Genomic DNA, 24,347 nt, shown 5'->3' with positions numbered 1-24,347 from the left:
GTGCTTGGGTGCTTTTCTTACTTGAAAAAGCATCCCACTTATGATTAACCTCTATTGCAAGCATCCGCAACTACAACAAAAGTATTAAGGTAAACCTAACCATAGCATGAAACATATGGATCCAAATCAGCCCCTTATGAAGCAACGCATAAATTAGGGTTTAAGCTTCTGTCACTCTAGCAACCCATCATCTACTTGTTACTTCCCAATGCCTTCCTCTAGGCCCAAATAATGGTGAAGTGTTATGTAGTCGACGTTCACATAACACCACTAGAGGCTAGACAACATACATCTCATCAAAATATCGAATGAATACCAAATTCACATGACTACTAATAGCAAGACTTCTCCCTTGTCCTCAGGAACAAACGTAACTACTCACAAAGCATATTCATGTTCATAATCAGAGGGTTAATAATATGCATAAAGGATCTGAACATATGATCTTCCACCAATTAAACCAACCAGCATCAAATACAAGGAGTAATTAACACTACTAGCAACCTACTAACACCAATCCCGGACTTGGAGACAAGAATTGGATACAAGATATGAACTAGGGATTTGATATGAGATGGTGCTGATGAAGCTGTTGATGGACATTGCCATCTCCCGATGAGAGGAGCGTTGGTGATGACGATGGCGATGATTTCCCCCTCCGGGAGGGAAGTTTCCCCGGCAGAACAGCTCTGCCGGAGCCCTAGATTGGTTCCGCCAGGTTCCGCCTCGTTGCGGCGGAGTTTTGTCCCGAAAGGTTGCTTCTGGTTTTTTATCAATGAAAGACTTCATATAGCAGAAGATGGTCATCGGAGAGCCACCAGGGGGCCCACAAGGTAGGGGGGCACGCCCTAGGGGGGGGCGCCCCCCACCCTCGTGGACTGGGTGTGGGCCCCCTAGTATTCATCTTTGGCGAGGATTTTTCATTATTTATTATAAGGTATTCCGTGGAGTTTCAGGACTTTTGGAGTTGTGCAGAATAGGTCTCTAATATTTGCTCCTTTTCCAGCCCAGAATTCCAGCTGCCGGCATTCTCCCTCCTTATGTAAACCTTGTAAAATAAGAGAGAATAGCCATGAGTATTGTGACATAATGTGAAATAACAGCCCATAATGCAATAAATATCGATATAAAAGCATGATGCAAAATGGGCGTATCACTAAGCACTTCTCCCATTGCAAGAAAGATCAATCTAGTAGGCCGAACCAAACTGATAATTCGAAGAGACTTGCAAAGATAACCAATCATACATAAAAGAATTCAGAGAAGATTCAAATATTGTTCATAGTTAAACTTGATCATAAACCCACAATTCATCGGATCTCGACAAACACACCGCAAAAGAAGATTACATCGAATAGATCTCCAAGAGAATCGAGGAGATCTTTGTATTGAGATCCAAAGAGAGAGAAGAAGCCATCTAGCTAATAACTATGGACCCGTAGGTCTGAAGTAAACTACTCACACATCACCGGAGAGGCCATGGAGTTGATGTAGAGGCCCTCAGTGATCAATGCCCCATCCGGCGGAGCTCCGGAAAAGGCCCCAAGATGGGATCTCTCGGGTACAGAAGGTTGTGGCGGTGGAATTAGGTTTTCTTGGTGATCCTGGATGTTTGGGGGGTACGTGGATATATATAGGAGGAAGAAGTACATCGGTGGAGCAACGAGGGGCCCACGAGGGTGGGGGGCGTGCCCAGGGGGTAGGCGCGCCCCCTGCCTCATGCCCTCCTCGGTTGTTTCTTGACACACACTCCAAGTCTCCTGGATCACGTTTGTTGAGAAAATCACGTTCCCGAAGGTTTCATTCCGTTTGGACTCCGTTTGATATTCCATTTCGGCGAACTCTAAAATAGGCAAAAAACAACAATTTGGGCTGGGCCTCCAGTTAGTAGGTTAATCCCAAAAATGATATAAAAGGTAATATAAAGCCCATTAACATCCAAAATAGATAATATATAGCATGGAGCAATCAAAAATTATAGATACGTTGGAGACGTATCAATAACCAATAGCGGAACTTTGATGCCCATATTGGCTCTTATATATTCTACGGAGATCTTTATCGGTCGAAGCGTTATGACAACATACATGATTCCCTTTGTCCATCGGTATGTTACTTGCTCGAGATTCGGTCGTCGGTATATTCATACCTAGTTCAATCTCGTTACCGGTAAGTCTCTTTACTCGTTCCATAATACATCATCTCGTAACTAACTCCTTAGTCATTTGCTTGCAATCATATGATGTGTATTACCGAGAGGGACCAAAGATACCTCTCTGAGACTCGGAGTGATTCATCCTAATCTCGATCTATGCCAACTCAACAAACACCTTTGGAGATACCCATAGAGCATGTTTATGATCACCCAGTTACGTTGTGACGTTTGATAGCACACAAGGTATTCCTCCGGTATCTGGGAGTTGCATAATCTCATAGTCGAAGGAATATGTATTTGACATTAAGAAAGCAATAGCAATAAACTAAATGATCAATATGCTAAGCTAGCAGATGGGTCTTTGTCCATCACATCATTCTCCTAATGATGTGATCCCGTTATCAAATGACAACTCATGTCTATGGTTAGGAAACCTTTACCATCTTTTGATCACTGAGCTAGTCTAGTAGAGGCTCACTAGGGACACGGTATTTGTTTATGTATCAACACATGTATTTAAGTTTCCGGTCAATACAATTCTAGCATGAATAATAAACCTTTATCATGATTAAGGAAATATAATAATAACCATTTTATTATAGCCGCTAGGGCATATTTCCATCATTCTCCCACTTGCACTAGAGTCAATAATCTAGTTCACATCGCCATGTGATTAACACCCATAGTTCACATCGCCTTGTGACCAATACCCAAAGAGTTTACTAGAGTCAATAATCTGGTTCACATCGCCGTGATTAACACCCAAAGAGTATCAAGGTGTGATCATGTTTTGCTTGTGAGAGAAGTTCGGTCAACGGGTCTGCCACATTCAGATCCTTATGTATTTTGCAAATTTCTATGTCTACAATGCTTGGCATAGAGCTACTCTAGCTAATTACTCACACTTTCAATATGTATCCAAATCAAGACTCAGAGTCATCCGAATTGGTGTCAAAGCTTGCATCGACGTAACCCTTTACGACGAACTCTTTATCACCCCCATAACCGAGAAATATCTCCTTAGTCCTTCTTAGGTAACTAAGGATAATTTTGACCGATGTCTAGTGATCTATTCCTGGATCACTATTGTACCTGATGATACGTCTCCGTCATATCTATAATTTTTGATTGTTCCATGCCAATATTCTACAACTTTCATATACTTTTGTCAACTTTTTATACTATTTTTGGGACTAACATATTGATCCAATGCCCAGTGCCAGTTCCTGTTTGTTGCATGTTTTTTTCGCAGAATATCCATATCAAACGGAGTCCAAACGGGATAAAAACTGACAGAGATTTTTTTGGAATATATATGATTTTTTGGAACAAAAATCCGGTGCCCGAGGTGGCCACAAGGCAGGGGGCGCGCCTACCCCCCTGGGCGCGCCCCTGGCCCTTGTGGGCCACCTGTAAGGCGGTTGATGCCCTTCTTTCGCTGCAAGAAAGCTAATATCCGGATAGAGATCGTGTTAAAATTTCAGCCGAATCAGAGTTACGGATCTCCGGGAATATAAGAAACGGTGAAAGGGAAGAATCTGGGAACGCAGAAACAGAGAGAGACAGAGAGACAGATCCAATCTCGGAGGGGCTCTCGCCCCTCCCGTGCCATGGAGACCATGGACCAGAGGGGAAACCCTTCTCCCATCTAGGGAGGAGGTCAAGGAAGAAGAAGGAGGAGGGAGGCTCTCCCCCCTCGCTTTCGGTGGCACCGGAGTGCCACCGGGGGCCATCATCTTCACCGCGATCTACACCAACACCTCCGCCATCTTCACCAACATCTCCATCACCTTCCCCCCTCTATTTACAGCGGTCCACTCTCCTGCAACCCGCTGTACCCTCTACTTGAACATGGTGCTTTATGCTTCATATTATTATCCAATGATGTGACTAGTAGAAAACAGGGCTATGGTCCAGGCCGGCTCAGCCCATTAGTCCCGGTTCAGTCTAGAACCGGGACTAATGTGAGCATTGGTCCCGGTTCGTGCGGCTAAGGCATTAGTCCCGGTTCATCTAGAACTTTTGGTCCCGGTTGGTGGGATGAACCGGGACCAATGGGCCTCGCTCCTGGCCCACAACCATTGGTCCCGGTTCGTGCCACAAACCGGGACTAAAGATTAGACCTTTAGTCCCGGTTTGAGGCACGAACCCGGACTAATGGGGATGAGACCTTTAGTCCCGGTTCGTGCCACGAACCGGTACTAAAGGTCCCATTTTCAAACTATACCCCCCCCCCGTGGATCGCCTTTTCAGTTTAAAAAAATAAAATAAAATGATGGAAATGTCAAAAAAATAAAAGAAAATAAGTTTCACATGTGATATGTGGTCTAGTTGTTGGGAAAATTTATAAATATGAATTTCGACTTTATTTACAAAATCTCTCTGGAATTTGTAAAATGGGCATAACTTTTGCATATGAACTCGGATGAAAAAGTTTTTTATATGAAAAATCATCTACGGCCTGTTTGCTAATTTCTAGAATCCTCAAATTCCAAAAGGAAAAAAAGTTATGCTCAAATTTCAGTTTTTTTAAATTTTCAGTAAATCTGGTCAAACTATGGTCAAACTACTTATTCAAGAAGTATTAGTGGTACTAAATAATTATTCAAGAATATTAGTGTTATTAAATAATTATTTCACCTTTTTGAATTTTGGTCAAATCTGGTCAAACTATGGTCAAACTGTGGTCAAACAATGGTCAAACTACTTATTCAAAAATATTAGTGTTACTAAAAAATTATTGTTTTTTAGAACAATAGTTTTAAACTCAAACAGTGAAGTATGTGACTTCATGCTCAAGCTAAAATCCTGAGGGTTAATAGGATTGACATCTTACTATTGTCAGGAAAACAACAAGTGCAGACTTGGAAACGAGGGAGAATAGAACCCGGAAGTTAAGCGTGCTCAGGCTGGAGTAGTGAGAGGATGGGTGACCGTTCGGGAAGTGAGATGATTTGGAATGATGAGGGGTTATTAGAGATTAAATTGAGCAGTGATGAGGGGTGATTAGAGATTAAATTGAGCAGTGATGAGGGGTGATTAGAGATTAGAGGTTAAAAAAATTCAGAAATTTGAAAATAAAAAAAATTCAAAAAAAAATTCAAAAAATCAAAAAAAAATTCAAAAAAATTCCAAAAAAATTCAGGAAATTTCTGGATTGAACCGGGACTAAAGGGTCAGGGCATTAGTACCGACACTTTAGTCCCGGTTCCAGAACCGGGACTAAAGGCCCTTACGAACCGGGACTAAAGGCCCTTTTTCTACCAGTGTGTGTTGCCATCCTATGATGTCTGAGTAGATTTTCGTTGTCCTATCGGTGGTTGATGAATTGCTATGATTGATTTAATTTGCTTGTGGTTATGTTGTTGTCCTTTGGTGCCCATCATATGATTGCGCGCGTGGATCACACCCTAGGGTTAGTTGTATGTTGATAGGACTATGTATTAGAGGGAAAGAGTGACAAAAGCTTCAACCTAGCATACAATTGATGCATGCGGGATTGAAGGGGGACCAATATACCTTAATGGTATGGTTGGGTTTTACCTTAATGAACATTAGTAGTTGCGGATGCTTGCTAATAGTTCCAATCATAAGTGCATAGCATTCCAAGTCAGGGATGACATGCTAGCAGTGGCCTCTGCCACATAATACTTGCTATTAGTCTAGTAAAGTGGTCAATTGCTTAGGGGCAATTTCACAACTCCTACCACCACTTTTCCGCATTCGCTATATTTACTTTATTGTTTCTTTATCTAAACAGCCCCTACTTTTTATTTACGCACTCTTTATTATCTTGCAAACCTATCCAACAACACCTACAAAGTACTTCTAGTGTCATACTTGTTCTAGGTAAAGCGAACGTCAAGCTTGCGTAGAGTTGTATCGGTGGTCGATAGAACTTGAGGGAATATTTGTTCTACCTTTAGCTCCTCGTTGGGTTCGACACTCTTACTTATCGAAAACTGTTGCGATCCCCTATACTTGTGGGTTATCAAGACCTTTTTCTGGCGCCGTTGTCGGGGAGCAATAGCCTGGGGTGAATATTCTTGTGTGTGCTTGTTTGTTTTATCACTAAGTAATTTTTATTTGCTGTTCTTAGTTGTTTTCTATCTTTATTTATGGATATGGAACACGAAATACCAAAAAAATTAGGTGCACTTGCTACTCATGGAGATGGGGAACCTCCTAAAACCCTCGATACTGGTTATGTGAAAAATATTATGTACTACTTTAATAATCCTGAGAAAACCCCATTCAATTATGTAATGGGAGTTACGTTGGATCAACGTGAATACTTTAGGGATTACCGCTTGACACAAAAAGGGAAACTATTATGGGATCAAATTCATATATTGAATTGGTATGCTAGGCAACTATGCTTGAGATATGATTATACTTCTTGCTCTAAGGTGAAGGCAACACACCTTCCCTTTTCATGTGAATTTAATGATAATGAAACCTTAGCTTCTTATGCTAAGGGTATATATGATTACTATGATGTGGAACAAATATAAGAATTTGTTGCTTTTAAGGGTGCTTATGAAATTGAATCTTTGTTTGAAAAGCATGAAGCTTATGATGATGATGTTTATAGGCCTGAAAATTTAGCTATCTAAAAATATTGCTATGATAATTATGAATATAATTCCTATATTAATGCGCTTATTGAGAAAGTTTCCGCTGTCCAAGAAGAGACTAATATTTTGCAGGAGTCTATGGAAGAAGAAATTGATGAAACAGTGAGCTCATTGGATGAAAAAGATGAGGAGGAGAGCGAAGAACAAAAGGAGGAAGACCAGATTAGCTACACGTGCCCACCTTCTAATGAGAGTAACTCTTCAACTCATATATTGTTTAATTTCCCTTCGTGCTTACCGGAGGATGATTGCTATGATGATTCTTATGATCCCGTTGATTCTTTTGAAATATCCCGTTTTGATGATGCTTGCTATGCTTGTGGCCAAGATGCCAATATGAATTATGCTTATGGAGATGAATTTTCTATAGTTCCTTATGTTAAACATGAAATTTTTGCTATTGCACCCACACATGATAGTCCTATTATCTTTTTGAATTCTCCCAACTACACCATATCGGAGAAGTTTGCTCTTATTAAGGAATATATTGATGGGTTGCCTTTTACCGTTGCACATGATAATTTTGATGAATATAATATGCATGTGCTTGCTGCTCATACTTGCAATTATTATGAGAGAGGAACTATATCTCCACCTCTCTATGTTTCCAATACAACAACAAAATTGCAAGAAACTGTTTATACTATGCACTGGCCTTTACTTTGTGTGCATGAATTGTTCTTTTATGACATGCCGATGCATAGGAAGAGAGTTAGACTTCGTTGTTGCATGATATATGTTACTTTGTGCTCACTACTAAATTACAAATCATTGTTAATTAAAATTGGCTTTGATATACCTTGGGATCCGGGTGGATTCATTACTTGAGCACTAAATGCCTAGCTTAATGGCTTTAAAGAAAGCGCTGCCAGGGAGACAATCTGGAAGTTTTAGAGAGTAATTTATTTCTGTTGAGTGCTTTTATATATTTTGAAAACAACAAAAATAAAGAGGGGAACCCAAAACTTTTTCAAAAAGGAAAGCGAAAGTGAGAAAGACAAGCATTGTTGAAGTGGGAGCAAGCCTTGAACTTTGTTCATACTCACGGAAACTTTGTGAATCTTGATTACAGAAACTTTTCAATAAAAATAATTATCCCCTTGTACAATTCCATTGTATTATAAAAATAATGTGCCAGGTTTGCCTTTAGGATGTTTACATTTGCTTGATAGTTTGTACGGTGCAGGACAGAAACTTTGGCTGTAGTGTGCGATTTTACATTTTTAGCTGGAACGTCAAATGGTTATGATTCTTTTTGCACTGTATTCCTATACAATTTGTTTATCTTTCCTAATTTTGGTAGAACTTTTCAAGTATCAGAAGTATGGTGAATGTTCAGATTATTACGGACTGTTCTGTTTTAGACAGATTCTGTTTTTGATGCATAGTTTGCTTGTTTTGATGAAACTATCGATTCATATCAGTGGATTTAGCCATGAAAAAGTTATATTAGAGTAGACACAATGCAAAAACAAAATATGAATTGGTTTGCAACAGTACTTAGAGTAGTGATTTGCTTTATTATACTAACGGATCTTACCGAGTTTTCTGTTGAAGTTTTGTGTGGATGAAGTGTTCGATGATCGAGAAGGTCTCGATGTGAGAAGAAGGAAGAGAGGCAAGAGCTCAAGCTTGGGGATGCCCGAGGCACCCCAAGTAAATATTCAAGGAGACTCAAGTGTCTAAGCTTGGGGATGCCCCGGAAGGCATCCCCTCTTTCATCAACAAGTATCGGTATGTTTTCGGATTCGTTTCGTTCATGCGATATGTGCAATCTTGGAGCATCTTTTGCATTTAGTTTTCATTTTTCTTTTATGCACGACGCTGGTATGATATAGTCCTTGGTTGATTTATAAAATTCTCATTGCACTTCACTTATATCTTTTGAGTATGGCTTTATAGAATGCTTCATGTGCTTTGCTTATATCATTTGAAGTTTGGATTGCCTGTTTCTCTTTACATAGGAAACCGCCATTTGTAGAATGCTCTTTTGCTTCACTTATATTTGTTAGATCATGGGCATATCTTTTGTAGAAAGAATTAAACTCTCTTGCTTCACTTATATCTATTTAGAGAGATGACAGGAATTGGTCATTCACATGGTTAGTCATAAAATCCTACATAAAACTTGTAGATCACTGAATATGATATGTTTGATTCCTTGCAATAGTTTTGCGATATAAAGATGGTGATATTAGAGTCATGCTAGTGGGTAGTTGTGGATTAGTAGAAATACTTGTGTTGAGGTTTGTGATTCCCGTAGCATGCACGTATGGTGAACCGTTATGTAACGAAGTCGGACCATGATTTATTTATCGATTGTCTTCCTTATGAGTGGCGGTCGGGGACGAGCGATGGTTTTTTCCTACCAATCTATCCCCCTAGGAGCATGCGTGTAGTACTTTGTTTCAATGACTAATAGATTTTTGCAATAAGTATGTGAGTTCTTTATGACTAATGTTGAGTCCATGGATTATACGCACTCTCACCCTTCCACCATTGCTAGCCTCTCTAGTATCTCGCAAGTTTCGCCGGTACCATAAACCCACCATATACCTTCCTCAAAACAGCCACCATACCTACCTATTATGGCATTTCCATAGCCGTTCCGAGATATATTGCCATGCAACTTCCATCATCATTATATACATGACTTGAGCATTCATTGTCATATTGCTTTGCATGATCGTAAGATAGCTAGCATGATGTTTTCATGGCTTGTCCATTTCTTGATGTCATTGCTACGCTAGATCATTACACATCCCGGTACACCGCCGGAGGCATCCATATAGAGTCATACTTTGTTCTAGACATTGAGTTGTAAGTAAATAAAAGTGTGATGATCATCATTATTAGCGCATTGCCCCAGTGAGCGAGGAAAGGATGATGGAGACTATGATTCCCCCATAAGTCGGGATGGGACTCCGGACTTTACAAAAAAATAAAAGAGGCCAAAGAAGCCCACCAAAGAAAACAAAAAAATGAGAGAAAAAGAGAGAAGGGGCAGTGCTACTATCCTGTTTCCACACTTGTGCTTCAAAATAGCACCATGTTCTTCATATAGAGAGTCTCTTGAGTTATCACTTTCATATACCAGTGGGAATTTTCATTATAGAACTTGGCTTGTATATTCCGATGATGGGCTTCCTCAAATGCCCGAGGTCTTCATGAGCAAGCAAGTTGGATGCACACCCACTTAGTTTCAGTTGGAGCTTTCATACACTTATAGCTATAGTGCATCCGTTGCATGGCAATCCCTACTCACTCACATTGATATCTATTGATGCGCATCTCCATAGCCCGTTGATACGCCTAGTTGATGTGAGACTATCTTCTCCTTTTTGTCTTCTCCACCATCATATTCTATTCCACCTATAGTGCTATGTCCATGGCTCACGCTCATGTATTGCGTGAAATTTGAAAAGGTTTGAGAACGTCAAAAGTATGAAACAATTGCTTGGCTTGTCATCGAGGTTGTGCATGATGTGAATATTTTGTGTGGTGAAGATGGAGCATAGCCAGACTATATGATTTTGTAGGGATAACTTTCTTTGGCCATGTTATTTTGAAAAGACATGATTGCTTTATTAGTAGGCTTGAAGTATTATTATTTTTATGTCAAATGATAGACTATTGTTTGAATTACTCGTATCTTAATATTCATGCCATGATTAGATATGTGATCAAGATTATGCTAGGTAGCATTCCACATCAAAAATTATCTTTTTTATCATTTACCTACTCGAGGACGAGCAGGAATTAAGCTTGGGGATGCTGATACGTCTCTGTCGTATCTATAATTTTTGATTGTTCCATGCCAATATTCTACAACTTTCATATACTTTTGGCAACTATTTATACTATTTTTGGGACTAACATATTGATCCAGTGCCCAGTGCCAGTTCCTGTTTGTTGCATGTTTTTTGTTTCACAGAATATCCATATCAAACGGACTCCAAATGGGATAAAAACTGATGAAGTTTTTTTTGGAATATATATTATTTTTTGGAAGAAAAATCCACGCGAGACGGTGCCCGAGGTGGCCACGAGGCAGGTGGGCGCTCCTGCCCCCCTGGGCGTGCCCCTGACCCTCGTGGGCCACCCGTAAGGAGGTTGATGCCCTTCTTTCGCCGCAAGAAAGCTAATATCCGGATAGAGATCGTGTTAAAATTTCAGCCCAATCGGAGTTACGGATCTCCGGGAATATAATAAATGGTGAAAGGGAAGAATCTGGGAACGCAGAAACAGGGAGAGACATAGTGACAGATCCAATCTCGGAGGTGCTCTCGCCCCTCCCGTTCCATGGAGGCCATGGACCAGAGGGGAAACCCTTGTCCCATCTAGGGAGGTGGTCAAGGAAGAAGAAGAAGGAGGGGGCTCTCTCCCCCTCGCTTACGGTGGCACCGGAGTGCCACCGGGGGCCATCATCATCACCGTGATCTACACCAACACCTCCGCCATCTTCACCAACATCTCCATCACCTTCCCCCCTCTATCTACAGCGGTCCACTCTCCCGCAACCCGTTGTACCCTCTACTTGAACATGGTGATTTATGCTTCATATTATTATCCAATGATGTGTTGCCATCCTATGATGTCTGATTAGATTTTTGTTGTCCTATCGGTGGTTGATGAATTGCTATGATTGATTTGATTTGCTTGTGGTTATGTTGCTGTCTTTTGGTGCCCATCATATGATTACGCGCGTGGATCACACCCTAGGGTTAGTTGTATGTTGATAGGACTATATATTGGAGGGCAAGAGTGACATAAGCTTCAACCTAGCATAGAAATTGATGCATACGGGATTGAAGGGGGACCAATATAGCTTAATGCTATGGTTGGGTTTTACCTTAATGAACATTAGTAGTTGCGGATGCTTCCTAATAATTCCAATCATAATTGCATAGAATTCCAAGTCAGGGATGACATGCTAACAGTGGCCTCTCCCACATAATACTTGCTATCAGTCTAGTAAAGTAGTCAATTGCTTAGGGGCAATTTCACAACTCCTACCACCACTTTTGCGCACTCGCTATATTTACTTTATTGTTTCTTTATCTAAACAGCCCCTACTTTTTATTTACGCACTCTTTATTATCTTGCAAACCTATCCAACAACACCTACAAAGTACTTCTAGTTTCATACTTGTTCTAGGTAAAGCGAACGTCAAGCTTGCGTAGAGTTGTATCGGTGGTTGATAGAACTTGAGGGAATATTTGTTCTACCTTTAGCTCCTCATTGGGTTCGACACTCTTACTTATCGAAAACTATTGCGATCCCCTATACTTGTCGGTTATCACCTGATGACCCACAAGTATAGGGGATCAATCATAGTCCTTTCGATAAGTAAGAGTATCAAACCCAACGAGGAGCAGAAGGAAATGACAAGTAGTTGTCAGCAAGGTATTCTCTGCAAGCACTGAAATTATAAGTAATGAGTAGTTTGATAGCAGGATAATTTGTAACGAGCTAGTAACGGTAACGGTAAAAAAAGTGCAGCATGATAGCCCAATCCTTTTGAGGCAAAGGACAAAGACCAAAACGGTCTCTTATGATAGGCAAAGCGTTCTTGAGGGTACACGGGAATTTCATCTAGCCACCACAAGTACGCGTCGGTCCTATACAAACGGTTTTTAACCCCTTTCCGCGACGGCATTTGGAATCGTCGCCTAGTGAGTGATGGCGATGGGGGGTCCTTCCCACACGACCCAGAAACCGTCGGGGATAGGGAGCCTTAATGCATACAGTTGTCACTCTATAACTGTTTCTGGTATCTCGAATATACCAAACGCTTCATCCTTGCTACTCGTTTGTACTAGCATTGCCATCGCAGTCGGAGTTTTGTGGTTTTACCTAACACTATAGGAATCAGGAACTTTGCCACCAGCCATGGCGGAGGGCAAAGGCACGAATGGCGGACGACAAAGTTCTTGATTCTAGTAGTGTTAAACCAGGAAGATTCCAGGCATGGGAGATTTTGAGGCAGGTTCTAGGCACGGAAGTTTTACGATGTCTGGCACATCACAAACAGTTCATGATTATAAACCGTGTACGATAGGTAGACAATCACACACATTTGGTTTTCCCGCACCATATGTGATAGTGTCTGACATCGCACACGCTTTGCAAACGGCAACTGTGTGCATTGTTACACACGTTTCCTCTCTGTGAACCGTGTCGGATTATGATGTATATCACACACGATGTGCTTTATTAATGGTGTGCGCCGTAATGGCCTGCACACTGTAATTTCGCCCTAATTTAATTACAGCTATTTAAAATTGTACCTAATTTAAACTTGAAAGTAGGCTATAGCTTTACTCATATCCATCAGGTTCAAACAACCAATGCATTATTCGATTCAAAGGTACATATGTTTAAGAATTACATAAGCACTAAATAAAAAATGATGAACAAGGGTTCTATACTTGTACAATTACAGATGGAGAAAGAGGCGACAGACATTCTGGTTGCTGAACAAGGTGAAGCAGAATGGCCCTATTGTGCTCTCCTGGATGCAAAAGGCATGCAGGACTCTTGTCCAACCCCTTGTGATGGCCAGCCGCCAATCATGTAGTTTGAGAGGTAATCTTGAGTAAACTGCTTCAGGATCCACTACAAAAGAAAAAGATTCGGACATTGTCATCTAACACAACTTATTACAGACAGTAAAAAGAAGGCTACAGGGTTCTTACTTACCATCCTGCAGTTCACTTTTGTCTTGCATAAAGTGTAAACAAATAGTTTGATTGATATCTTTTGACCCATTTTAATAACAATCTTTATCAGTTTCCTCACTTTATGCTGGTTCATGAATATCTTATTGCCCCATACGCAGAAAGGGTCGAAGTGTGGATCTTTGGCAAAGATATATGTACCTAAAAGCACCAAGGTAATATTAGAACACTAGTAGAAAACGGAGCTTTAAAACCGGTTCGTAAGGACCTTTAGTGTCGGTTCTGTAGCCGGCACTAAAGCCCCCCCCCTTTAGTACCGGTTCGGCATGAACCACCACTAAAGGCCCACCACGTGGCGTGAGCTCGTGCCGTGGCATGGGGGACCTTTAGTACCGGTTGGTGTTACCAACCGGTACTGAAGGTTTTTTTTTAATTTTTGTTTTGAATTTTTTGGAATTTTTTTGAATTTTTTTTTCGATTTTCAATTTTCTGAATTGAATTATTTGATGATTTAGTCTCTAATCACCCCTCTTAACTGCTCAAGTGTGGATCACTCATTCCAAATCGTCTAACTTCCCGGCCAGTCACCCATCCTCTCACTCCCCCAGCCTGAGCGAGCTTAACTTCGGAGTTCTATTCCCCCTACTTTCCAAGTCTGCACTTGTTGTTTTCCTGACAAATGTAAGCTATCAATCCTATTAACCCTCAGTAGTTTAGCTTGAGCATTAGGTCACTCATTTCACCATTTTAGTTTGAAACTATTATTCTAAAAAACAGTAATTATTTAGTAACACTAATATTTCTTGAATAAGTTTGACCATAGTTTGACCAGATTTGACCAAAATTCAAAAAATTGAAATAATTATTTAGTAACACTGATATTCTTGAATAATTATGTAGTAACATTAAAACTTCTTGAATAAGTAGTTTGACCAAAATTAAAAAAAACTGAAATTTGAGCATATCTTTTTTTCCTTTTGGAATTTGAGGATTCTAAAAAATTGCAAACAAGCCGTATGCAAAAGTTATAGCCGTTTTACATTTTCCCTACACTTTTTGCAAAACATGTCCAAATTTAAGTTTTCAAATTTTCATAACTAGTAGGTGTAGTAATATAACTACCTCTCGAAGGATTTTATTTTCTGAAGTTTTTATCATTTTCTTTTGATTTTTTCAAAACTGAAATGGCGATACACGGGGGGGGGGGGGTAGAGTTTGAAAATTGCCCTATAGTCCCGGTTTGTGTCTCCAACCGGGACTATAGGTCAGACCCCTTTAGTCCCGGTTCATGGCACGAACTGGTACTAAAGGCTGGTACTATTAGTACCAGTTTGTGCCACGGACCGGTACTAAAGGTGATCATGGGGCCCCGGCCTGATGCCAGCCTGCCACCACCCCTTTAGCACCGGTTCGTGGCACGAACCAGTACTAAAGGTTCAACACGAACCTGCATTAATGCATAGCCGTTTGAACCGGCACTAGGCCAAAATCGAACCGGAACAAATGTGTCTCACATTAGGTCCTTTTTCAACTAGTGGAAGCTAAACAACAATTGAAAAATGATGCGGTACAACACTCCCTCCATCCCATTATATAAGATTTTATTACATGTATATCTAGACGTCATTAGAACATTAAGGTAACACTCTTCCTTATTGCTATGTAGCCTGGGATTGCATATTTAGTCATTCAGTACAATGCATGCTGCTATGTAGCCTCAGATATATTAAATATGGCCCTAGTTAACCTATAAATGGGCTACAAATATATTCAGTGAAATGTCCAATTTGATGATTAATCCCTTATCAGCCCCAGGCTATATGGTACCAGCTACCGATATCCTGAACAGTGGGTACATATAAGCAATACGATGAAACTAACCTCGATGGAAAACAACATTGTTCTCAATATTGTCCTGCATGAGTATATATAAAGGCATGTTAAGCACAACAGGCTAAACATCAACCAAATATATCCCTGGAAGACAACATAATCTACAAATGATAGCTTCAGTGTGAAAGCTTAAGAACGCTAGTTAAGCAAAACAAGAAGTGGAAAGGTGTGTTAAGTGCATCAGGCATAACATTTAAAAACAAGCAAATAGTCATTCAAACTGGTATTGTGTAGGACTAAAGTACACTAGTTATTGATAAAAAACGAAAAGACATGTTAACTGTAATATCCTTAACAGCAACCAAATATCATAATTCATAGTGGTATGGTTGAAACTGTTATTGACGAAATTGAACTGCACGGCAAATACTTGCACATATAGAGCATCACATTGTGAAGAACTGAAATAAACAAGTCGTAAGGCCATCTCTAGCCGATCCTTTAAAAGGACTAAAACCCATAGTGGATATATATATATACACTCCATCAATTTTTGGCCTTTTCTAGTCGATCCCCTAAACTTAAGGTTGTAAACTTCAATTTGATCATGTTCAGAGCAGGTTCAACCGAAAGTAGCATGCATTCAAACATAAACATAGATAGTTTTGCATAATCGAATATAAAAAATAAATTTAAACTAAGCTAAACTACTTTTGGTCGAAGTAGAGGTCGAGCCAATCCTTCCTTGTCATGTACGGTGTGCTGCGAGCCGGGTCTGGGCCGGTGTCGTCGTCCGGGTCGCTGGGGAAGGCACTCCTCCACTCGTCGACGTCGATCTCCTCGTCCTCGAGGCCCACCTCGACGCCCTCCGCGCCGCCGCCTTCGACCTCGTCATGGAGGACAACACGATAACCTCGCCGTCCTCCACGCCGCCGTCCTCGCCGCCTTCGACCTCTCAATTGCCCACAAACGCCCACAGACGGGCCCGGGCGTGTTCGCGGGCACTAACCGGGCACGCCTCCTATTTTCCAGTCTGCATCCGCGTATTATCCGGCGCCTTATATACATACTACACATGCAACGTTGATCTACTCTACGTGATCAGATGACGAACAACAAAAATCGGCTACAAAGGAACACAAGATCGACTGCAAACGGACATTAACAAACTTCGTCAATGGACAAGTTCTTAAACTTCTACAACTAAAAAAATATAAACATTAAGAAGGGGAGGATCACCACTACCTCGCCGGGCCTTTGCCCTTCCGGTCACCGGCGCAGCTGTAGGTATCCGCGGCTAGTGAAGGTTCTTGGTCATCCGACGAGGAGGTGCAGCTGTCGCCGTTGTCAGAGTCAGAGTTAGAGAGGATGATGAGCCCCTTCATCCGATGGACCACCCTATCCTGCTCCCGATTCAACCTGGCAACCCGAGCCTCTTCGCCGCTGCCTCCTTCGCCTCACGCTCCGATGCTCAATAGCAAGCCGGAAAACCTTGGCGTTCTACCATCTGAGGTGGCGAGCATCGTCTCCACCGTCGTGAGGGACTGGAGTTACACATGCACGGAGACCCATGCACGCAGCCTCTCGCAGCGTGCAGCGTGCTACTCCAATTTCGGAGTCCGCGTGCAGTCGGCGGCGTGGGGACAAGCACCCACCACTGGCCGCGTGGAGGAGTGGCCGGCACGGGAAGGAGATAACGCGGGGGCCGTGCGTACTGCGCTGTCCTGGCATCACTGCGTGCAGGGCGGGAGGGTGCAGCTCGGGCGTTCGCGTAGCGCTGGCGCGGGAGCTGCGGCGACGCTCCAGATCTAGAGCTGTCGCTGGTCTCCACCTTGGACTGCTCCAGTGCAATGCGGAGGGCCATCTCCTCCTTGTAGTCGAGCTCGGAGCTGGAGTTGTGGGCCAAGATGGTCATCGTAGTGGATGGGACTGGAATCGAAGAGGGAGAGGAGTAGACGGAGCAAGAGATAGTGAGCTAGGGTTTGGAGCGAGGCAACCGGATTGGGTTTTTTTGTGGGATAGCTTTGGGGTTGGTGGTGGGATGGACCTGTTAGGCAGACGCGCCCGGACCATCCCATATCCGCCCTATATTTCGGCTGGATATGAGGGGTGCCGACCATCCCAGGCGTTTGTCTGTGGTTTGAGAGGTCCGGTTGGGTTGATTTTTTTGACCATTCAGTGACCGGATGACCTGCCTGGGCATTTCAGACTGGTATGAGAGGCCCGGTTGTATGCTGTAAACAAAGCCTTCCAAAATTTGTTGCTGGTGGGAACCGTTTTTCATGTGCTAACAAGAACTTTTTCTTCCCCATCTCATCAACAACAATTGATGAAAACTCAAGCTTGCTTTGAACTTGATTTCCACAATGCTTTCTAGCACGATTTCAACTAACGAAGTCAAAATACAACTAATTTATTGAATCGTAAATATCTAGTGCGGCCTCTTCCTCTATTTGGAAGTGACCTCAGAGACGAGATTCTTCGGGTTCTTCCACTTCCACAGTCAGGAGGTCTATGAGCACATGTGTGTCTTTGTTGCGGGACTAAGCTACAATGCTGCCAAGGCGGTAGTTGTCATGAAGGCAAGGTAGTGCTGGGCGGCGGGGAAGCGCTCCATCCCAAGAGTTGATTCAGCCTGATCGAGCCAATCCTCCTTGACCCACTTAGACCATGATCAAGCCCTCTCACAGAACTTTCTCTTGGCACGGTCCTCTTCGGTCTCGCAGGGGAAAGATCCGATAGGAGGGCTCCACTGCCCCGACATGGTAGATGTGGGTGGTTCTGTTGCCGCCAACAAAGATGGGTGAGTAGTGGCGCCCCGAGGAGGCGGGCCGGCTTATATACACGCAAAAGGGAATGCTCCGGCGGGAAACAGGGATAGAATTGACGGTCGTGGTAGGTAAATGGGTGCGACACACGTCATTTGTCATTAATGGGTGCTCTTCTCAGTGCAAAAGTGGTTGCGCTATTGCCAGGAGTCAAGGTGGCAGACGTACGGATGACTGCATCATTGGCAGGATTGGATATAGAAGGAAGAAGATGGCATCAAACTTCACTCCTTCGCGAGCGGTTGGGTTTGGTGCCCGCTCCATATCAAAACCCCTCCAGCCTACAAATTTATAGGCTCGCATGATCGATTTGAAGCTGCCTGCAAGAAGTATGAAGGCCAAGGTCGTTATGGCGACTCTACAAGACCTAATTTTGGGCCTTGAACAAAAAACTACGGTTAGTATGGTGATTGGCATACATATGACTTGACTTTACTAGAGCTATCAGATGATCTCATTAAGACCGCCAGTTCTTTGCCATTATTTTTTCTCATGTCCCCCTTTTCTGAGTAGGCTCCTTTGTTTACACTAATATCTACTCCCTCCGTTCCAAATTACTCGTTGTAGAAATGGATGGATCTAGAACTAAAATACATCTAGATACATCTATACCTGCGACAAGTATTTCGGAATCAAGGGAGTACAATCATTATATTATTTTTTGTGAAACTGCATACATTATAGTTGTCCGTGCTAGTAAAGGAGTTCAAAGGGGAAGTAGAACTTTGAAACTAAGACGATGAAAATGGTCACAAGATCGTACATGTAGTCACGTACAGGTGCCAAATAGTGTTGCACTACCATGGGTCCTCAGTTGTGCCACATGTCAAACATTTCACGAGACGTCACGTTCCGCACATAGGGATCGGGTCGTTGACCGCACACAAAATCAAGTTGGCGTTGTGAACCAGACCATTTACCATTCCACGTACTTTTGGTTGTTTGTTCGGTCAGTTTTATTATATGCTAGCGATGGGCTGAACAGTTTTTTCACTTGTTGTTTTCTTCTTGCAACTACATTAATTTTTACAAATGGTGACGATATTTTATAAAATGTTCTTGAGTTTAAAAACATGCACACAAATGTTCAATAATTGTAAACTATTTTAAAATATTATAGAAATTTAACATGTTAAAGGATTTTTAAAATTTTCACATTTCTTTTTTAATGAAAATCAATTTCACAAAATCTCGCAAATAAGAAAATAATTGCAAATTTCAAAACGTTTTCAATTTAAAATAATTCAGGAATTTAATATTTTATAAAAACTAATGTTAATGAACTAAAAACAAAATCTCCAATTTTAGTTGAAGCATTTAAAATTTAAAAGGTGTTCATGAATAAAAAATAAAAAAGGGAAAGTCTCTAAGAAAAAATTAAAATAAACAGAAAAATAATATTAAAAAATGAAATGCAAGAGAAAAAGAAAGAAGAACGGAAAAGCCCAAGTAAATCAGGATATTCGTAATAACAGAAGCAGGAAACAATACAGTGTCTCGAGTGGGACGGCCCATATAATCACGGCAAATGGGTGTTTAGGGTTTTTTTTTTGAGTAACATGCGCGTTTAGGTTCACACGCCCAGCCTTACATGCGGAATATTTACCCCTCTTCACACGGCTCTCAATTGCATTTAATTTTTTTAGAGGAACTAAATTTAATCAACCCATTTCTTTGAGGCATGCAAGCTGTGGCGGACATTCTAGAACAATCTTGGCTGCCCCACCAGCCCATAAGGAAAATGTACCGGTTGCCAATTAGCCAACATATTTAGGAAAGAAATTGAATCATCTCATTACCACACCTTTTTTAAAGAAAAAAAATAAATGCCAAGCTCCGACACTGCACACAAGCATTAAATATTACTTACCCAATTTCAAATTAATTAAAGATCTAGATATATTCCATGTTAAACTTTTGACAAAGTCTACAGAAACAAGTGCTAAAATATACACTATCAAGTATATAGAGTACTGACATATATTTAGAAATTAATGTTGTAGATGTCTGATAAAATTTTTGGTCAGTTTTTGTTTCAATTAGGATGAATTTAATTTTTAATTAATTTAAAATAGAGGGAATGTGTAGAATATTACATGGCTACGTTTATTTTTTCAAGGTAACAAACCAACATGTGTTTGTCAATATCTATATGAAAGTATCTATCAAAATCTTTATGAAGGAGTGGTGGACCCTGGCCTTTGCCAGCGGGAGGGATCTTGCCCCCATTAGGTGTTTTTGTGAGTTTGTGTACGCACTAGTAGGAAAAGGGCTATAGATGATATGGACATTAATGGCGCACTGTGTATGTGGTGCATCACTCTGCTATATAGCAGTGGCGCACCGGATACAGGTGCGCCATTAGTAATATATTACTAATGGCGCACCTGGTGTGTGGTGCGCCATTAGTAGTTTTGAAAAAAAATTGTTAGTAATGGCGCACCATGGGATACTGGACCATCACTAGTTGACACTAGATGATACCCCGCACGTTGTTGCCGGAATATTTTGTAACATATCTCAATGTGATTCATTGTATGAAACATATATAAAAGAATAAAATTGAAACTACATATACTTTATTAAGTTTGATCACTATATAGTTGTAAAATGTTTATTAAATATAAATAGAATAATAGAATAGAAATTCGCATGTTGAGATAGGTCTTTTTTCATGCAGGTTTCATGATGAAGTGGCATTCTTGCATCTTGCGAGACATATGATAGTGAGTGTGGGGCTTTTCTCGTGCATGTTGTGCGATGATGTGGTATGCTTGCATGTTGAGAAAAATAGTTAGTCGGGGCTAGCTATTTAGATATAGAAGATTAGTAACCCTGGTGCTAAATGCACCCCCCCCCCTCGCGGACCGACTTTTTAGTTTTAAAAAAATAAAAGAAAATGATGAAAATGTAAAAAAAATAAGTTTCCGCTGTGATATGTGGTCTAGTTGTTGGGAAATTTACAAATATGAATTTCAACTTTATTTGCAAAATTTCTCTGGAATTTAGTAAAATGGGCATAACTTTTGCATACGAACTCGGATTAAAAAGTTTTTTATATGAAAAATCATCTATTCGAAAAGTTACATTCGAATTGAACGGGGGAAACTTTGTTTAACATTTTCAAAATCTCCAAAAACCTAACAGAACGAAAGATACGGGGCTTTTAAGATCTGGAGGGGGGAATGAAAAAAAATTCAAACTTACTAGTGGCGCACCATTTGCTAGGTGCGCCACTCGTAATAGAAAAAAAATTGGTGAAAAAAATTTTGGATTTTTTTTTCAAAATATGATATGTAATATGACCGGGAAGTTTGAAATATTTTTTCAAAATTTCATCATACTCATGAACATGAACAAAGTCCTAGACATCAACAAGGTTTAATAGGACTGATATGATAGATATATCAACAAGTGTCTGTGAAGTGAGCTGGTGCTAGGGTTGGACAGAACTGGGAAGTTAAGCGTGCTCGGGTTGGAGTAGTGTGAGGATGGGTGACCTTCTGTTGGACAGAATTGGGAAGTTAAGCGTGCTCGGGTTGGAGTAGTGTGAGGATGGGTGACCTTCTGGGAAGTTTAACCATAGAGTGCGATTTGACTTGAGATTAAGCATATTGACCCGAAATTAAGCCATAGTGACATGAGATTAAGAAAAAAAATTGAATTTTTTTAAAAAAAAATTAAAAAAAATTGTTACTAATGGCACACTTCTATGTGGTGCTCCATTAATATCTGGTGTACTAATGGCGCACCACGCCATTAGTAAAAAATACTAATGGCATGATGCTAGTGGCACACCTGTAGTGCGTCATTAGTAGGCAAAACAGGTGCGCCACTAGTAGGCCTTTTCCTAGTAGTGAATGTTTGTGTCTTGCTTAGGAAGACCATGCGATGGTGTCACTCTAAAGATGGAATAAGGTTGCTAGTGACGCACCTGTAGTGCGTCATTAGTAGGCAAAACAGGTGTGCCACTAGTAGGCCTTTTCCTAGTACTGACGGTTTGTGTCTTACTCAGGAAGACCATGCGATGGTGTCACTCTAAAGATGGAATAAGGTTCTCCCCGCCTAGCGCCCATTATGGTGATGCATTTAGCGTCATCGAAGGGCATGTGGTGGTGTGTCTTCGGCGGATCTCATTAGATTCAGTCGGTGCCAGTGTTTGGTGGATCTGCATGGATCCAGTTTGTGTTCATCTTTGTCGTGTGTCTTCATGTTGGATCCTTTCGATCTATATTTCTCTTCATAGGCAATGTTTACTGTTCTGGTGCACTGATCCCGTGGAACCTTAGCACGACGACTTTCCGACTATCTAATACAATAAGTTTGGCCTGACTCCGGTGAGGGAGGGGCGATGACGACGGCGCGTCTTCGGCTCGCTCCAATGCTGACGTGGCAAGATTAATAGATAAAAAAATTCCTCGCAAAAAAAAGATACCACATGGGAAATGTGGTAAGCCATCTTTAAGATTAAAAAAATTCTAATTATATTTAAGATGATGCTGAGAGCTAATTAAGTGAAAGTTTCCTTTTGTGCCACAATACCATTATGCCTTCTCTTATCAGATAACCCATTCACTGTCCAACACCTCGTTAATTGAATTCTCATAAATAAATTTTGCAATCACGAACAAAAGGCACTTTTTATATCATTCAATCTCAGCCCATACTACTACAATGGGAGTACATGAATTGGTAAGATGGCAAGGGGTTGCAAAACAAGCACCAACATGCATAATCAATCCTACAAAGAAAGAAGGAAACGTGAAGCAACGTGATCGAAGAGGCAGACTGGGGTGGCTACACTTGTGTCGATCTTGCAGTCAAGCCTCAGTTACACTTAGGGCTAGAGGAGAAAACGTCTACCGGTAATGACTTGGATATCATCCCGGTTTGCAGCCTAAGCTCATCCCCATCGCGACCAACCTCCTGTATGCTGACCCACGCAACAAAGACCTTCACCTTAATGCCTTCGAGACCACTGATCAAGTCATTTTTTATGTTTCCGGCGACCCGAGTGCTGTAGTGGATGTCTTACTCGCTGTCGACACGCAATTGGCATTCATCGGAGAAGTGTACCTCAAAAGAGCCGTCCGGTCGGAGCTCGTAGTCATGCACTCCCTACGGGAGGATGCCCTGTGGGAAGCCATATCGCCCTAGCATTTTGTACGCCGTCGACTTGGCTGCAAGGGCTGGGGCCTTGGCCAGGGTGGGAGCGGTGTCAGTGAGAAGGATGGCTACAATTGCCACGAGGAGGAGGGTAGTGTGCATCACCATTGTTGGTGCTCTAGCTCAGGCTGACAACTAAAGCTTTGCATATGTATTTGTGTGTCAGCACAAAAATATGCAGGCTATATATAGAGAGAGATAAATTTATAAATATTTGGTATAAAATAAATGTGTATTCAGTACTCACCAAAGTTAATAGGAAATATACTCCTACTAAAAATATTCTCATATAAATTAGATAAATATAAGATATATATGCTCATTAATTTTTCAAATCGTAGCAACAAAATAAACATTTAATTCCCTCTAAAAAAAATCTTTACTGTACATTCATTGAGGTGGAATTAAATATGTCTCTTATTTTAGCGGAAATTAATTTTTCTACTTTAATAACATTCACCAAGTTCTTCTCAAAGGCCCCGATAAAACCATTCAAGGCGACACCCAATGCATGTGGCCTCTACCGGCAATGTATAGGCCATGATACCCAACATGTACGCTGGTCAAGCTATTTTTTAGCAGATAGATCAACACCTAAATTCTAAATTTAAAACTATCCATCAATAAACTACCACAATTTAGAGACATTAAAACTGTGCACTTTCCCAGCCATCTCAGGCCATTAGCCTTTGTGACCGTTTGATCTTTAGGTTTGGCTGTTTTCCGTCGTTTGATTTCCTGTGAACCCCGTAGCCTAACATCCGTCGCTACGAACGAGCGCTATCATGGTGGGCTGCTGCTCCTATAACAATTTTGGGAGCCTCCTGAATCGTTGTCCGATATGGGCCAGCCAGCCCATCTAACATCTCCATCCACCCGATTCAGAGCGAGGATAGGCTCGAGCGTTGCTCGACGCACGGTCAGCTCGGTCGGCATATCCAGCTAGAGGATCAGACCGGTTGAGCGGAGCGGAGGATGCGTGAGAGGCGAGGCGTGCTCACACGCCCTTCTCGGCCGCAGGGTGAGACCATGCGTCAAGATGGTTCG

The 24,347-nt window shown here is 41.4% G+C and overlaps 1 pseudogene; it reads right to left on the bottom strand.

Annotated features, from left to right (window-relative positions):
- Nucleotides 1-22,961: 22,961 nt before the first annotated feature.
- On the bottom strand, nucleotides 22,962-23,408 carry LOC147981724 (uncharacterized protein At5g01610-like; annotated as a pseudogene).
- Between the last annotated feature and the right edge of the window lie 939 nt (nucleotides 23,409-24,347).

This window comes from Triticum urartu, chromosome 3A, assembly GCF_056163025.1.
Source record: "Triticum urartu cultivar PI428250 chromosome 3A, HENAU_Tu73, whole genome shotgun sequence".
In the NCBI taxonomy this organism is placed as follows: domain Eukaryota; kingdom Viridiplantae; phylum Streptophyta; class Magnoliopsida; order Poales; family Poaceae; genus Triticum; species Triticum urartu.
The sequence above is the reverse complement of the archived record's forward strand: the minus strand, read 5'-3'. Positions and strand labels throughout refer to the sequence as shown.